The sequence below is a fragment of the Heloderma suspectum genome, chromosome 1, assembly GCF_057233095.1.
Source record: "Heloderma suspectum isolate Gila_16-S chromosome 1, 16-S_ref, whole genome shotgun sequence".
Classification (NCBI taxonomy): Eukaryota; Metazoa; Chordata; class Lepidosauria; order Squamata; family Helodermatidae; genus Heloderma; species Heloderma suspectum.
Genome location: NC_139458.1, coordinates 31,407,857 through 31,425,842, shown reverse-complemented (window position 1 = coordinate 31,425,842; position 17,986 = coordinate 31,407,857). Strand labels below are relative to the sequence as shown.

The window sequence follows — 17,986 nt, the reverse complement described above, 5'->3', positions numbered from 1 at the left end:
GTAGAATGTGGGCCAGCTTGAGGTTCGAGGTAGCCCTGGGCAGTGTCCTCTGATGGCTGCCTCCTTCTCTGTCAGTGGGCCTTATCTGGCTGTTGTGGCAGTGCACCAAGTGGTGCTGGGGATGTGTCTTGCCATCCTTTTGATTTCCCACCATGCCCCCAGAATGACGGTAGGTCAGGGGCATGGTGGGAAATTGGAAGAGTGGCTGGGTCCAGCAGCTTGATAGGGCTGGCCCAAGACATCTTGCTGCCTGAGGCAAAAGACAAGATGGCACTCTCCCTCATGCTATGTACAAAAGCCAGCCTGACTGACAGTTGAGTCGCACTTCAATCTGGTGTTGGGACAGTGTCCTCCACTGCGCCTGAGGGCAGCAGGCTAGCTTAGGGAGCATAGGGGAGGGTGCATGCAACACACAGCTCCGCCCTCCAACACTGTTCCTCCCCAGCATCTGCTGCTGAGGTGGCCGCCTGACTCTGCCTTATTTATTTATTTGTTACATTTATATCCCGCCTGTTTTCCTCCTTAAGGAACCCAAGGCAGCGTACATAATCCTCCTCCTCCTCCATTTTATCCTCACAACAACACCTCTGTGAGGTGAGTTGGGTTGAGAGTCTGTGACTGGCCCAAGGTCACCCAGTGAATCCGGATCTCCTGACTCCCAGTCCAACGCTCTAGCCACTACACCACACTGGCCAGCCCTGCTGCTTGGAATCCTGGGCCAGGAAAAAAAAAATGTATGGGGGGTGTGTGTGTCCGTGTCCCAGGGCAGGCATCAACATTGGGCCCTGGCAGCTGCCCAAGTACACCAGGTAGTGACGCCAGCCCTGAGTGGGACATACAGAAGCTTAAAGGAATTAGTTTTGCTTTCTCCATTTCCCAGTTCCTCTACATACAATCATGTTTTAGATTAACCAGTAGTCTGCTTGGCTTTCTATATCACATTCTTCTTTTTCTTTTCCTGGCTCAGAGTGACCTATTTTTAGCTGTATGAATATACTGTTCAGACAGACACACAGTTTTAGGCATATGTTCTACTTGTGGCTGGCTTTTCCTTTCTGAGAAATGCAGAGACTGTATCAAAGCCATCCTGCCCCCCCACCGCCCCCCCCCCCACCACACTGCAGCATGAGCTGTCAACTGCAGGTTTGCCATCCTCTAATGCAATAATAGATAGCATCACTGATGCAATGAATATGGACTTGAGCACGCTCCGGGAGAGAGCGCAGGACAGGAAGGCCTGGCGTGCTCTGGTCCATGGGGTCACGAAGAGTCAGACACGACTGAACGACTGAACAACAACAACAATGCAATAATAACACCACCAGCACTACCACCAACAAATAATAATGTATTTATTTATTTTTCTGCGATATTTATACACCGCTAAAGATAATAAATCCCTAAGCGATTTATTTAGTATAACAATACAACATCAAGGCTAATGTTGTTTGTACTGCCCCAATAACACTGAAACAACACCTTGTGAAGTCTCGGCTATATGACATCAAATACTGGACACAGGAATGCCCTATCTGTGTGGAAGGTAAGGGTGCTATTTACAAAATTGAGTGTTTGGAATGTAATTCCTTTTACATTGGTGAAACTGGAAGACGTCTCCCAAAAAGATATAAGGAGCACTTCGCTGATATTCAGCATAATGAAACACGTGTTAGACCTTGGTCCCTTCATATGAGGGAGAAACATGCTGGCAGAGCAACTTTAGTGAAGATCTCTGTGCTTGCAGTTGAACGGAGCATCCAAAGGAGAAAGATTAAAGAGGCAATGTTTACTGATAAGCTGAAGCCTGATATTGATGTAAAAGATGAGATGAAACAAGCCATGGTGTTTATTAATGCGGCTTGATTGGCTGTTGAATACAGGTGCTGATTGCTAATCCATGTTCCCTCATTGTTAATCCACGTTCCCTCACTGAGACTTGCCCTGCTCCCAACTGTGTAGCTCCTTTGGAGTTCTGGCTGGTTCTGACTGAAACCCACAATGGATTCACAGCCCCACTGAAATTGGAGCCATCAGCCTCCACTGATTATAGCATACTCTTATTTGTGACCGAAGCTGGTGTTTTATGCCAAAATGTTTCACGTGTGTGTGTGTGTGTGTGTGTGTGTGCGTGCACGCGCGTGCTACTATTTTGGAGTGCTGAGTCACGAGCATCACATCACCTACATATCAGTTTATTTTGAGTTAAAAAGAACAAAATCCAACCCACAGGCTTACATTTATAATCAAGCAGTAAATTAATTTAAACAACTAATCTTAGCAATGCGCCTTGATGCTACTACAGAAGCTGGGTAAGAGACAAACAATGAACGTACAAGCAACAGTCCTGTTAATGCGTTACACTGAATAAGTGAATGGGAGAGCAGAATTGTGTGCAATCAGGATCCTGGGTTTCCAACTGAGTGGGGGAGTGGGGGATCACTATGCATTTACAATAGTACATGCTGTCAATTGAATTACATGATCCTACTCCCATTTTTTACTCACTCAGTGTAATATGGAAAATGTTCTAAGATGGTCACAGACTCACAGGTTATCCAAACATTCAATGCACTTCATAAAGAGAAGCCTTATTTGCAAACTACATCATCCTGGTTTGCCATGATCCTGGTTTGTGAGCTTTGTTTACTGGCAAGCGCAAACCATAATTCAGAAGAACTAGAAAACTAATGGTTTGCTGCAAACAAGGTTTGGAAATCCAAAACCACAGCATAGAGACAGACTCCTATGGCTTCATCGTGTAATGCCAAAATACCTGAACAGGCCCATTTATTTATTTATTTCATTTCATTTCATTTCATTTCTATACCGCCCAATAGCCGACGCTCTCTGGGCGGTTCACAAAAATTAAAACCAAACAGCACACAATAAAACAATTTAAAATATGTAGAACATTAAAACCACAATATAACAATACAACCACAATAAAACCTAGCAGCAATGCGGGAGTTTAAAATACAAATTTTTAAAACAGCAAAGCTAAACGTTTAGAAAGCTAAAATGCTAAAATGCCTGAGAGAATAAAAAGGTCTTCACCTGGCGCCGAAAGGAATACAATGTAGGTGCCAGGTGAACCTCACTAGGGAGCTCGTTCCAGAGCCGGGGTGCCACAGCAGAAAAAGCCCTCTTCCTAGTAGCCACCCGCCTCACTTCCTTTGGCAGGGGCTCACGGAGAAGGGCCGCTGACGATGATCTTAAGGACCGGGCAGGCACATATGGGAAGAGGCGATCCTTCAGGTAACCTGGCCCCAAGCCGTTAAGGGCTTTGAATGTTAATACCAGCACTTTGAATCGGGCCCGGAAATGGACTGGCAGCCAGTGCAGCTGGAACAGTACTGGCGTAATATGAGCTCGTAGGCCAGTCCCTGTTAACAATCTTGCTGCCCCATTTTGGACCAGCTGAAGTTTCCGGACCGTTTTCAAAGGCAGCCCCACGTATAACGCATTGCAGTAATCCAGACGAGAAGTTATCAGAGCATGGATAACTGTAGCTAGGCTATCTCTGTCCAGATAAGGGCGTAGTTGGTATACCGCCTAAGCTGATAAAAAATGCTCCATGCCACTGAGTTTACCTGTGCCTCAAGTGACAGTTCTGGATCCAACAGCACCCCCAAACTATGAATGTGATCCTTTAGGGGGAGTGCAACCCCCTCCAGAACAGGTTGAATATCACCTAGCCGGGCAGACAAACCATCTACTAACAGTACCTCCGTCTTGTCTGGATTGAGTTTCAGTTTATTAGCCCTCATCCAGTCCATTACCGTGCCCAGGCACTGATTCAGAACAGCCACTGCCTCACCTGGTTTTGATTAGGGATGGCAGAGAATTCCGCCACGGATCTCAGGGAGGCCGAACGCCAGTGCATTAGGCCCCCCGAAATCTGTGGCGGAATGGCCTGCCCCCCCGCCCCCCCTGCGGATCCCCCCGGGACGAGACTTACCTGGGGCGGATCTTCCGGGCGGTGGCGGCTCCGGCGGCGGCGGCTGGTCTTCCAACCGGCTGCCACTGCTGCCATTTACAGGTTTGTTTGTTTTTTTACACACACGTGATAGGCTACATAAGTTTTTATGTAGCCTAAAACGTCTGGGTAAAAAAAAAAGGTGTACGCAAATGGCGACGGCTATGGCCGCCGCCATTTGCGTTCCTTATTTTGGGTCGTCTTAGTCTACGTAAATAATTACGTAGACTAAGACGGTGAAAATAAGGGGAACGCAAATAGCGTCCGCTACGCTATTTGCGTTCCCCTTATTTTTGCCGTCTTAGTCTATGTAAATATTTACGTAGATTAAGATGTCAAAAATAAGGAACGCAAATGGCGGCGGCTGTAGCTGCCACCAGTTGCGTACGCGGGTTGTTGTTTTTTTCCCCAGCGCCCTCCGCGGCTGGAAATCCGGCTGCGGACGGCTCTGGCCTGGCTGGGCCTCGCCAGCTGCTCCACGGAGCTGCCACGGAGCACATCCGGCTGCAGAGGATTCTGGGGGGGAGAACAGAGCGCCTCCCCCCCGTCCAGGATTCCGGAGGGAGGGACGGAACGCCTCCCCCCCGACCATAAACATAATCTGCGAACAGGTAAGTGATTTTCATAGATCCCTAGTTTTGATGAGAAAGAGAGATAGAGCTGGGTATCATTCGCATATTGATGGCACATCAGCCCACACCTCCGGATAACCTCCCCCAGCGGTTTCATGTAGATGTTAAACAGCATCGGGGATAAAATAGAGCCCTGTGGAACCCCATGGCACAATTTCCATGGCACAGAGCAATAATCCCTAGGGGTGTCAGAGAATTTCTCGCCGAAACTTCGGGGGGCCGAGTGCCAATGTATTCGGCCCCCTGAAGTAGTTTCAGGGAGAAATTCTCCGCACCCCCTCCGCCCCCCGCACCACCCCCCAGGATGGGACTTACCTTTCCCGAATGTCACTCCCGGTGGCGGGTCGCAGCGGCGGTTCGGCAGGGCTTCGACAGGGGCGGGGGCGGCAGCCAGTCTTTTGACCGGCTGCCGCCGCCGCGATTCCAAGAAAAGTAAAAAAAAAAAAATGCCCCCGTGATAGGCTACGTGAGGATTAACGTAGCCTATCACGGCTAGATTTGCAAAGTCAGCCGTGATAGGCTACGTAAATCGTCACGTAGCCTATCACGTGTGACTTAAAAAAAAAAAGCGCGTACGGCTAATGGCGGCCCCCATAGGGAGCCGCCATTCACGTTCCTTATTTGGTCGCTGTAGTCTACGTAAAGATTTACGTAGACTACAGCGACCAAATAAGGAACGCGAATGGCGGCTCCCTATGGGGGCCGCCATTTGCGTACGCGCTTTTTTTTTTTTTAAGTCACCCGTGATAGGCTACGTGACGATTAACGTAGCCTATCACGGCTGACTTTGCAGATCTAGCCGTGATAGGCTACGTAAATCGTCACGTAGCCTATCACGGGGCGTTTTTTGTTTTTTGTTTACCTTTCTGTTGAAGTTCGCGGCCAGGGAGACGGGGCGCTTCTCCCCGGCCTGAATTTCGGCCGGGCGAGGCGGGAAGCCTCCCCCCCGGCCTGAATTTCGGCCGGGCGAGGCGGGAAGACTCCCCCCCCCGGCCTGAACTTCGGGGGGAGAAGCGAAGCGCCTCCCCTCCACCGCGAAGCAAGCTGCGAGACCAGGTAAGTGACTTTCGTACATCCCTAAAATCCCCCAGCACCACCTTCTGGAATCGGCCATCTAAGTAGGAGCGGAACCACTGTAGTGCAGTGCCTCCAACTCCTAACCCAGACAACCTATCCAGAAGGATACCATGGTCGATGGTATCGAAAGCCGCTGAGAGGTCCAGAAGAATCAACAGGGTCGCACTCCCCCTGTCCCTCTCCTGGCAGAGGTCATCCCACAGGGCAAGTTTCCATTCCAAAACCAGGCCTGAAGCCCAATTGAAATGGATCTAGATAATCCGTTTCATTCAACAGTGCCTGGAGCTGTCCTACAACCACCCGCTCTCAAGCACCTTGCCTAGGAAGGGGATGTTGGCCACTGGCCTATAATTATTAACATCTCTGGGTTCAGGTTAGGCTTTTTCAGGAGTGGTCTAATTACCGCCTCTTTTAAAGTGGTAGGCACCACTCCCTCTCTCAAGGAGGAATTTACAACCTCCTGGACCCAGCCAGACATCCCCACCTTGTTTGATTTAATAAGCCATGAAGGGCAAGGGTCAAGCACACAAGTGGTCGATCGGACTTGGCCAAGCACCTTGTCTGCATCCTCAGGCCTCAGTAACTGAAACTCATCCCATAAAACTGGTCCAGACGGTGCTCTGAACGCCTCTACCAATGGAACTGCATTAATCGTGGTGTCCAATTCATGACGAATCTGAGAGACTTTATCTTCAAAGTGCCGTGCAAACTTGTCACAGCGTGCCACCGAGGGTTCCACCATCTCTCTCCCTGGCCCAGAATGTAACAGGCCGCAAACCACTCGGAAAATCTCCAATGGACGACAATCAAAAGATGCAATGCTGGTGGAAAAGAACTGTCTCTTTTCCACCCTCACCGCCACAGAGTAGGCTTGATAGTGAGCTCTTACCTGTGTTTGGTCAGACTCAGCACAAGTTTTCCTCCACCTGCATTCTAGCCGACTCCCCTCTTGCTTCATTGCTCTCAGCTCAGGTGTATACCACGGAGCTGGCCGGGCTCTGCTCAGAGGGAGAGGGTGCTTGGGCGTGATTGTTTCAACCGCCCGAGTCATCTCTGCATTCCACAGAGCGACCTGGGCTTCAACAGGAGCACCAGCCATACCAGCCGGAAAATCCCCCAGGGCCCTCTGGAATCCATCTGAATTCATTAATCTCTGGGGGCGGACCATTTTAATAGGTCCCCCACCCTTGCAGAGGGGGAAGGCTGCCAGGAGTCTAAACCTCAGCAGGAAGTGATCTGACCATGACAAAGGGACAGATGTTAATTCCTCCACTTTCAGATCACCATCTTCCTAGGGTTGGCGGAGAATTTCTCCCCGAAACTTCGGGGGGCCGAGCGCCAACGTGTTCGGCTCCCCGAACAAGTTTCGGGAAGAAATCCTTCAGGATCAGTCATGCTGATGATTTCCCAACCATCTGGTGACCTCATCTCTTTGGCAGAAACAAATTCTGTTCACATTCTAAAACCAACAAAATATAAACTTTTATATGCCTATAATAACTTAAAATGGGTTACTTTCCATTTGCTACGATATTTACCTAACATTATTTTTCCTTTCGTTTTGTTTTTCCTTTGTTTCTTAACCTTCTGTTAATTTAACTTCCTGTTTAGTTTAAGACTTTTATGAACTGAAATACATTTTAAATGGCTTGCATATTAAAAAAAAAAACCTAAACCAGGCCAAATACACACTATGGGTGGAATCCAATACAATCCTTCCGCTTCCATCAGCAGAGGAGGCAGAGGGTGTTTCCCTCTACCCCTTGCAGTTCCCCACATGCCTTCAAAATCTGCTCCAGAGGGTTCTGGGACATTATGGAACAGATGAGGGGGCACTTGCAGGTGGAAGGAAAGTCCCTTTGCACAAGCATTAGTCTCATCACCCTACATTTAGACACACTGTTTATTATCCATGTATACATGACCTTGCAAAATGCACAGAGAATGTTATCTTATTTTTTTAGGTATCCTATTTAATTATATTGGCACTGCTACAGCTGGTCCTTGACCAACTGCCCCAACATTTTCATTGTCAATATTTGCAAAGCAATCCTGAGGACCTTGCGAAAGGTAATTATTTAAGTTATGTGTATTTGGGGGGAAGTAGTTTTACACCTGTATTTTCCTTTAATGTAAGTAGAGAGGGCCTTTGGAATGGCCGGATCATTAATGGGATAGAAAGTGGATAAAATGGACAGTGGGGTCTTTCTAAGCCTTTCTAAAGGCTTAGGGAGCCTTTTTTGTCTGAGGAGTGGGATAAAAATACAATCAATCAATCAATCAATACGTAAGTAAGTCAAATGGGAGGCACACCCACCAGTAGGGGCTAAAACTGTTTTGTTTAGTCTGAGAGTACATTTATGAATTTAAATGGGTTTGAAAATGGTTTAACTGCCATGGCTTCACCAGCTCATCTAATTCAGCCAAAGAATCCTAGGAACAAGAGTTTTGTGAGTTGGTTGTAGATTCTTTTATATATATAGATATTCTACCTTTTGGCCCTAATAAGAGCCTCCAAGGTGACAAAACAATTAAAATAACATTATAATTAAAACCAGAGTGCTTTAAAGCAATTAATATAACAAATTCACAGAAAGGCAACTGTTAAAATATAGCAAAAGCCTGCTGGAGTAATAATGTTTTAACTGCCCACCTAAAAAACATAAAAGAAGGGGACAATTTAACCATCTGTGGGAGGGTATTCTGCAATCAGGGTGCTGCCACTGGAAAGGCCCTGTTTGTAGAGGAAGTGATTTCTTAGAGATCACTTAATCCGACAGAAAACTACAATTTGGGAACTGTGAGAGTAAAGCAGATTTGAAACTGACTAGCTGAACAAAAAGTGAGGCCTCTGGTGCAACTCAGCTATTTCCCCTTCTGTTTGTAAGTTTATCTTGTTTGTCCCATGTTTGTTTATAGAATGAAGGTTAAACATTGAGATATCATAACAAAATCTGGTACATACATTTGGGGCAGAATTCAAGATTTCAAGTTCAAATTCCAGCTTGACCCCTTACCCGTTTGAAGGTTAAGGAAAATGCAAGACACAAGGAAATGACTCGATCGAATGACCCAGAAGCATCAGCATTAAAATTAGTGCTCATGTCCAGAGCACCATTCTGTGCTTCAGGTTTGAACTCCAAGTCAAACTCCCCCTGATCTAATACCAATTTTCAAAGGATCAGGAAAAGGTTCAGGACAAGAGAATAAAATAACTGAGTTGAAACCTGAGACATCCGGATGATAGTTGATGAGAACACTCAAGACAAATGCTCGTATTTCAAGAATAAATGCTAGCTTAACATCCGCACCCATTTTCAACAGGGAAGGAAAGATGCGACAGAAAATGCAATGCAGTATCTCCCTTGAAGAGTGAGACCCAATTCAGGCAACACACCAAATTATTGTAAAGGAAGCATCATTGCACGTCCTCATGATGTCTGAATTAGGGATATCAGAGAAACATAGAACAGATTAAAATGACTTTGGATTTTGGTGAATTCGACCAGCATGTTCTGCAGTGGACTGGCATCTTTCAAGTTGCACGAACTCTGCAGACTTGTGGACCTTTTTTTTTTTTCCTTTCCAGAACTGTAAGCAAGTTTGGTCATATGAAAGTATGATAGCTATTTGAAAATACCCTGATATAAATAAATGCCTTAAAAATATTTTATACATGTCTGATCTCTCTTCAGCCTCCACTGCATAGCACTAAGAAAAATATGCAAAATATTGCATACCAGCATAAGTTACGTAAATTGCAATGGGTGTTTTTGCGTACTTTTCCAAAGGGGAAAAATCCGATTCCCTCAATGAGCGGCTGATGGAATGAGAGACACTTGACAATCTGCAAAATGCACACAGAATCGATTAAAGAAAATCCATACATCCCTAGTCTGAACCAACAAACTGTGGTTTGCAAGAAGCCATCAAACCCAAATCAGAAAGTGGATGAGCAAACCATGGTTTGTGCTAATCATGACTCAATGTGACATCTGAACTGATGAACTGTCATTACCACTGCAGTTCCACCACTGCAACATAAAAATGGGATTGTTTGAAACGCTTAAAATGCATAGGCTGAGTTCCAGGGTTCCCATGAGCGGAACTGCACCCATGAGACACTACCACTGGCAGAAAGGCAGAGGGGAGGCAATTTTTGCCAAATCCTCCTCCCCTCTGCATTCTGAAAATCTGCTCTAGAGAGTTGTGGCATCCCCTAGAATAGCACGGGACGTGGCACAGAGGACTGTGGTAAAAATTGCCGCTCCGCCCACCATTTCTGCCAGAGAGTTCCTTCTGTTTGTGGAAAAGCAATCTGGGACTAACAGTTCATAGTTATCTTTTTAAAAACACAGGCCAATATACCTATTACTGAACAGCTGGAAAATGAAAGCAGATATGCAGCTCTGAAGCTTAGTTTGTTGAGTAAATGGGAGGTGAAAGCAAACAAATTGCTATAACCCATGGTGTGCCTATACTAACTTTCCCCACCCTCGTGCCCTCCAGATGTGTTGGATTACAACTCCCATGATTCCCAGCCAGCATGAACATTGGCCATAGGAGATGCAGTTCAACACATCTGGAAGGCACTGGGTTGGGGAAGGCTGGTCTATACGTTTTAAAGCTCTGATTTTTTTTTAAAAAAAACCCAGTCTAACTTCTGAAAGCATTCCCCACACCCTTTCTTAAATATACAGTTAAAACAAACATCTATCGTGTACAAGCTCCTAAATAGCTTCAAGATGTCTAGAATTATCCCATTTCCTGCACTTGACTACCATCCCAAACCCCCGATTCTTACACAAATATAAAAACACTGTAAATGATCAGCATTCCAGATTTATTTCTGGGAAATGTAGTCAAAATATGCTGGAGTGTGTCAAATTTTATATACAGGCAATAGCATGGCAGTGGCTGCAAACCAGGGGATTGTCTGGATGCAACATTCTGACTGAGCTAATTCTGCTAATTGTTAATACTGCACTGGATAAAGACACTTTGAGTCAGGAGCCAAGATAAGAGTCCTCCTGACTGGGCCTCTTGAATGACACAGGAATGCCATTTCTTCCTGCCGGGGTTAAAATTAGCTGACATACCAATCTTTGATTCTTCAACCAACTGGTTGTTCACGCCTAACTGAATTTACTGATTCCTGCATACCAGTTTGGCAGTGAACTGGGTCCACTCAAAATAAGGTAGTGGTTTCTACATACTCAGGGGACTCCCAAGGTATGCAGAGGAATGGTAATTTTTTTTAATGCATTTTTACAAAACACCCAAATGGCCTCTTTTTTTGGTCCACAAATCACATAATAAGCTCAGAAATCTACAGACCAACCACAGATGGCATCTGAGTCCGTGTTTAGTCCGGAAGCTGCAAACTGGGTAAATCCTGATTGAAAACTAACTGAAATGAATTTCCCATACATCCCTAACCTACCTTGAAGAGTTATTATAAGGATAAAACAGGAAGGGAAAACCATGTCTGCTCCCCTGAGCTCCTTGGGGAAAGGGGAAGATAAAAATGTCAAACAGTACCTTATCCAGGAGCTGGCTTGGGAAGAGGAATCTGCAAAATGTACAGAGAAGCACTGTATACACAGGTTATCTGCATTACACAGGCCCTTCCTCTACATCAGCTTTTCCCAAGCTGGTGTGCTCCAGATGTATTAGGCTACAACTCCCATCATCTCACAGTCATGGATGATGGGAGTTGTAGTCTAACACATCTGGGGGGCACCAGCTTGAGGAAGGGTGCTCTACATGCATTCAGCTTATTAAAATGATAGGCATTTTGCTAGTTCTTGAAGAACTATCAATAAAATATTGTGTGCTAACTTACCTTCAGTTTTCAGGCTGTAACCTTGATTATATGCCTGGTGAAATCACCCGAATTATGATCCCAATTTCTCAGTTCCCTAAAATAAGAATTACATTATCAGTCTATCATAGAACAAAAGAGCTCTTTTACTCATAGTTGTTGGAACCAACAATTACCTACCCTCTGCGGATTGCACTAGTCTGGTACCCGCTTTAGTGCAGGTGTCAATCAAGATTCAAGGCACTTCATAGACTCTTACTATGGGCATCTGCTAATATTGGACAAAAAATGTATGTGTTTGCCACAGGAGTCAATCACTGAGGCTACTGAAGTTTGTATATTTAAGACTAAGTTCTCATGAACTAGGGGGAAAGTTTCTTCCTGACATGCTAGTTTCCTTTGTGAATTTGGGATATGGAGGATATTTATGTTTAGCCTGAAGAAGAAATGATTAAGTGGAGACATAGTAGCTGTCTTCAAATATATCAAGGGCTGTCACACAGAAGGTGGAGCAAACTTGTTCTTTGTTGCTCCAGGGTGCAGGACTAGAATTAGTGGGTGGAAAGGGCAGAAAGCCAGAGTTTGGCTAAATTTTATTTATTTATTTATTAAATTTATACTCCACCTTTCTTCCATTGTGGAACTCAAGGTGGCTATACGTGGTTCCCAGGTGGCCTCCCCTCCAAGCACTGCCCAGACCCAGACCTGCTTAGCTTCAGCAAGGTGGCTGCCTCATATGCCTTCAGACAATGCTGTGGAACCAAAGTTCAGAAGAAATTTCCTAATGGTAGGGACTGTTTGACAATGGAACAGACTGGCTTGGAGTTGGATGGATCTCTTTTACTGGAGGTATTTTAGCAGAAGCTGGCTTGCTATCTGTCAGGGATGCTGTACTTTCACCCTGCATTGTAGATCCTGCATTGAGCAAGGAGTTGGACTAGCTCACTGGAGGCTGGTGGCTCCGATGTCAGTGGGGCGGTGAATCCGCTCCAGGTTTCAGGTGCTTGGATAGCTCCTTTAGAGTTCTGACTGGTTCTGACTGAAACCCGAAGCGGAATCACAGCCCCACTGACATCGGAGCCACCAGCCCCCACTGGACCAGCTGACCATCTTGGTCCCTTCCAACTCTAAAATTCAATGATTCCTGGAACGTTCAGCCATTTGAGCCCCCATCTGCAGTCAAAGTTGTACAGGTTTACCACTTCATCTGCTGTTTGTGAGAACTAGGTCTAAAAGTTGCAATCTTTTGACTTCATGTAATTGGAATAATAGTACAGATTATGATTAATTTTAATATTATGTTGCTGAATTTGGTAGAAAAAAAATTCAAGACTGAATGGTTTAGTCAACTACGTTGATCCACAAAGGGATTAAGTGTCTGTGAGAGTGGTGGCTGCTGTTAGGGTGCTTATCCAGTGTGTGCTAATCATTATTTTCTATACAGTCCACACCAACTCTCCGTTTCAACACTCCCAACAACCCTGGTTAGTTTTGATTGGGCCCCAAAGTTATGTTAGTCATATTTCTGATGTATGGCTGCATAAGACAAAACAAATGATTAATAATAAGGTTACTAAACAAACCCCACCCCTTTCCCACCATACAGTCTCCCCAAAACTGGACAATGAGAGTTAAGTTAGAAGAATGCTCATTACTGTGCATTATGGAAATTATGCTGATCTAGATTTGATGCTGAGAGTTTAGAAAGCCTACAACACTACAATTCAAGCAGACATGTTGTGCCGTGCGTCACTACGGCTGCAATCCTATACACACCTGCCTGAGAGCAAGACTCGATGAACTCAGTAGGACTTATTTTTGAGTAGACATGCATAGGATTGCACTGGTAGGCTGGCTTGGACATGAAGGTTCTGTTTATCTTCTCTATGCAAATATGTTCATGACAAAGTTGAGAAACACTCAACGGCTGAATTCATCCTTGAGCATTCTCCTGCACTCCCTACCCTTCAGTAAAATAAAAATTTCATTTTTCTACGCGGGAAAGGTAAAACATTAGTGCTACTTTCACATTCGTTTTGCAGACCTTCAAAACAGATCACCTTGAAACCGAGCAGAGATTTATATAGTAAAGCTTAATTGTCTTTGAAGTTAAAAATTAATTATGAGCCCTGTTGGATGGAAGTGCCCAATGACAAAGGAACTTGGCAAGCGTCATCTCAGTGTCATAATAGCTGTAAATGTAAGATCAAAGTGCACAATCGTAACTATTTTAATTATATTCTTGTTTACACTGTGAGGGCACTTATTAAAGAACATCACCTGATCAAGATTACTCCAGGCACTAAAACTTTGGAATGATCTCAAAGTTACATAACCCAGGAAAAGTAAAGTTGCTCCTAGACAATCCAGCCCTTCAGCCCCTTTTCATGCCAGTATTGGCCCCGGATGCTTTATGTTGCAGGACAACACTAACAACAGCCAGCTGTTAGTTAGCAACTACCAGTTATGCAAAGGCTCGCCTGATCTGAGAAGATAACACAGCTGAAGAATAACCAGTAGCTTCATCTCCACAAGGCTTGTTCGGAAATCGACTGTTACAAATCTCGCATCGCACAGATATATAGATTTGAACCACTGAACACATTTTTGGGAATTGAGTGGGATAGGCAGTTTCCTTGATGACTCATTTTTGTCTGCTGGACTTGAGTGATTTTCCATAAATTAGTCACCCACCCACTGCGTGTGTGTGTGTGTGTATGTGTGTATGTATGTATGTGTGTGTGTGTGTGTGTATATATATATATATATATACACACATACGCCAGGCACTGCAGATCAGAGGCACAGCAAACATCTGCTTTCAATCCCAGAGGTTATTTCTTTCTCAACAAGTTGGTACATTCAGTTCTGCAAGGCGGCTAAAATCCCAGGGACTCTTGTGTTCTGTCCCTCTGCAACCACAGACCTTTGGCAACCAATCACTACTAGTGATGCCTTCTGCCAAGGGAAGGAGGACTCGTATTGTCAGCATTCGCTTGGGCTGGCCAGCTAACAATAAGAAATGCATGCACACTGTCACAGAAGAGAGTGCTCATTTTGCCATTACGCTCAATGGCAGTGGGACAGAACCTAAAGGTTTCCCTGCCGCTGCTGGCTTCAGAAGCTCACTTCCGTTTCAAATGTATATATTTATTTGCATCATGGAAAAGCAACAAATGAATAAAATATAACAAACTAAAAAACCAAACAAAACTGAAATGGAAGACAGCTGATAATATCAACCAAACCATAGCAAGGAAACAGGCTAAAGTTCAAAAACGGGGATCAAGGTTAGAGGGCTGCCAAACAAACAAAAAGTCTTCATGGGAATGTCTTAATCAGAAGACCTACAGTCTTTATTGGAATAAGGGATGTACAAGCATTTTGTTTCCACTTGCAAAACATGCAAGCACAACCTGTTCGCAAGGCCAAATGCGAGCAGGACACATCCACCAAAACTGTTTGCGAAACCTCGAACATGTGGTCACGTTTGATTTCTGCAAATTTCCCCATGTGATTTTGCATAAATTTAAAAAATGTGCAAATTTTAAAATCACCCATGTTTTAGTCTATGGGGAAAATTCAGGCAAGTTTGGAAATCTGTGCACATTTGGGAGTTTTCCATGCAACTTTCACATTTGATAGCTGTTTGTTTTATGAAATTTTCCCATTTGCACAAAATAAGCAGCAAGCACAAACGTGAGTTCAAACTGAGGTGAGATGGGCAGTGAGCTGATGTTTGGAGAATCTTGGCAAACTCAAACATTGCTTGTTCATCCGTCCCTAACTGGAAAGTCATCGGGGAAGGCACCAGATGGATTTCTCTGGACAGAGCATTTCAATACCCAGAACAGGGCTAACCTGAGCTTCAGATACCAACAGGATACACAACAGGGCCTCTCCAGATGAGGTAGAAAGTAAGCCCTATGCAAGCATTTTCAAGCACATGAGTAGGGCGAATCTGTGGAGGGGACAGGGGCATGCACGTACGCCATGTTCAATGTCCCTGCACACTCAGCTGCCATTTAGATTGTTGCCTATTCTGCCATGAGTGTGTGTGGGGGGGTTGTTTATGAAATTGTAAACTATCGTCCTTTCAATATCTGAAAATAGTACCTACATGGAGGACTTTGTAATATATAAATATATTAAAATTTAAGATTACTGCTTAAAAGGAGAAAGATTACAGCTGTGCACAAACGGCCTCTCAAAATTCTCCAGCCTATTTGTAGGCAGAGAAATTGGGGCGGGGGGGGCAATTTCATCGAATTTCTCCCAGGGGAGGAGAAATTCTCCAACAGTTTCTCACAGATAGGGCTCACTATCGGCAGGGGTTGTACCACAGGTTCATTCTTTTTTCCTAAGGGTTTTTTTTTTTTTGCTTATGGCATTGCTTCTGTAGGTGGAAACAGTGTTGAGGGTTCCACTTTTCTGAGGCAGAATTTTGAATTTCTTTTGGTGGCATTTTTGAGCTTACCTAGTCACTGTGAGGTGGCCGAGGGTGTTGTGTGTGTTTTTTCTCTCACTATTACACACCTTTCCATTGTTCTGCAGCCTCCCAGGCCACCTGCACTTCCTGAACTGATAAAGTCCCGTGGGAAGAATCGACTCATGTGTCTTCCTCATGATGGCTTTAACTGAAGTGTGGGAAGCTGAGGAGGCTACAGGCTGCCACAGAGATTACTGCACAATGACAAACGGGACACTCACACACACTCCTCAGCCACCTCTAAGTAAGGTAAGTACATGAACCCCAAACCCAAACCATGAGAATTTCTCTGAAATTTCTCCTCCTTTGAATTTTTTTTCGAAAGCAATTTCTTTTCTTTCAAACAGAATGAGAATGGTAAAAAACAAACAAACAAGTGGGATAAATTTTCGGCACAGCACTATGAAAGATTAAAATCATTGTTAACAAACCCAACACATTGTCATTCCGCCATCATGCTTTTATCAGTCTTTCAGTCTGGGTGTTGGAAATGCACGTTCAAATCCCAAACGGAGTCAACTAAGAAGCTCTTGGCTGCTTCTCGGATCCAAGCTACAGGTTACGCTAATGATGCAGGGTGTAGCGGAAGGTTAGCTTTTTTTCAGATCGGGACCACTGCACACTGGGAGAAGAGCATTAAACCTCTCCTTTCCACTGTTTTCCCCCCACAAATGCCACCACCATTGGTGTCAATGAAGGCTTTCCTTCTTCTTTATTTGACACCCTCCCCCTGAAAAAAGTGGTGGAGAGGAGGTTTAATCCTCCCCTCTTGGCAGTCCTGATCCAAATCAGGTCCAAGTGCACTTACACTAGAGTAAACAAAAATATATCCTTCAGATACACGCTATGATATTACCATAATTACTGATTGTCAGGTTAACCTGCTTTGTAGGGTTGCTGCTACTTTGAGCCTCCTCATTGAAGAGTGGGATGCAGCTGTAACAAGTAGATGAAGAATCAGACAGGATTTGGAGAATTCACCCATATCTTTGGAACTTAGTGAGAAGCTGCCATGTCAAGCAAAATCTTTAACATTCTTATAGGGATGTACAAAAGTCACTTACCTTTTCGCAGCTTGGCTTCGCGGTGGGGGGGGAGGCGTTCGCTTTTCCCCCCGAAGTTCAGGCGAAGGGGGGGAGGCTTCCCGCCTCGCCCGGCTGAAATTCAGGCCGGGGAGAAGCGCCCTGTCTCCCCGGCCGCGAAACAAAAAGTAAAACAAAAAAAAAAGACCCCGTGATAGGCTACGTAACGATTTACGTAGCCTATCATGGCTAGATTTGCAAAGTCAGCCGTGATAGGCTACGTAAATCGTCACGTAGCCTATCACGAGTGACTTTGAAAAAAAAAAAAGCACATACACAAATGGCGGCGGCCCATGGGTGCCGCCATTTGCGTTCCTTATTTTGGCACGTCTAGTCTACGTAAAGATTTATGTAGACTATGGTGAAAATAAGGGCAACGCAAATAGCGTGCCCTTATTTTCGCCGTAGTCTACGTAAATCTTTACGTAGACTAGACATGCCAAAATAAGGAAAGCAAATGGCGGCGCCCATGGGCCACCGCCATTTGCGTACGCGCTTTTTTTTTTTCCAAAGTCACCCGTGATAGGCTACATGACGATTTATGTAGTCTACCACAGCTGTCTTTGGAAATCTAGCCGTGATAGGCTACGTAAATCGTTACATAGCCTATCGCGGGTGTGTGTGTGTGTGTTTTTTTACTTTAGTTTTTTTTTTTTTGCAATGGCGGCGGCGGCAGCCGGTTGGGAGACCGGCCGCCACCCCCGCCCGTGCCGAACCGCTGCCGAACCGCCGCCGGGACCCGCCGCCGGGAGGGACATTCGCCAAAGGTAAGTCCCATCCTGGGGGGGGGCGGGGGGGCGGAGAATTTCACTGCCGATTTCGGGGGGCCGAATGCGTTGGCACTCGGCCCCCCGAAGATTTGGGGAGGAATTCTCCGCCATCCCTACATTCTTTTTGTCTGTTTTT

At 45.2% G+C, this 17,986-nt stretch overlaps 1 protein-coding gene across 9 annotated transcripts in view; it reads right to left on the bottom strand.

The window, feature by feature from the left end:
- The window catches only part of SYNE3 (spectrin repeat containing nuclear envelope family member 3), a 153,081-nt gene that overhangs the window by 100,896 nt on the left and 34,199 nt on the right, over positions 1-17,986 (bottom strand). For 4 of the 9 annotated variants that reach the window (XM_084839744.1, XM_084839689.1, XM_084839738.1 and 1 more), the window contains exon 2: positions 11,531-11,606. The exons of 2 other annotated variants lie outside the window; for them this stretch is intronic. The gene's annotated coding sequence lies outside the window, so the exon portion shown is untranslated. Of the gene's footprint in view, positions 1-11,226; positions 11,258-11,530; positions 11,607-17,062; positions 17,214-17,986 lie in introns of those variants that run through there. 3 more of the 9 variants (XM_084839712.1, XM_084839698.1, XM_084839705.1) reach the window with 3 other exon arrangements.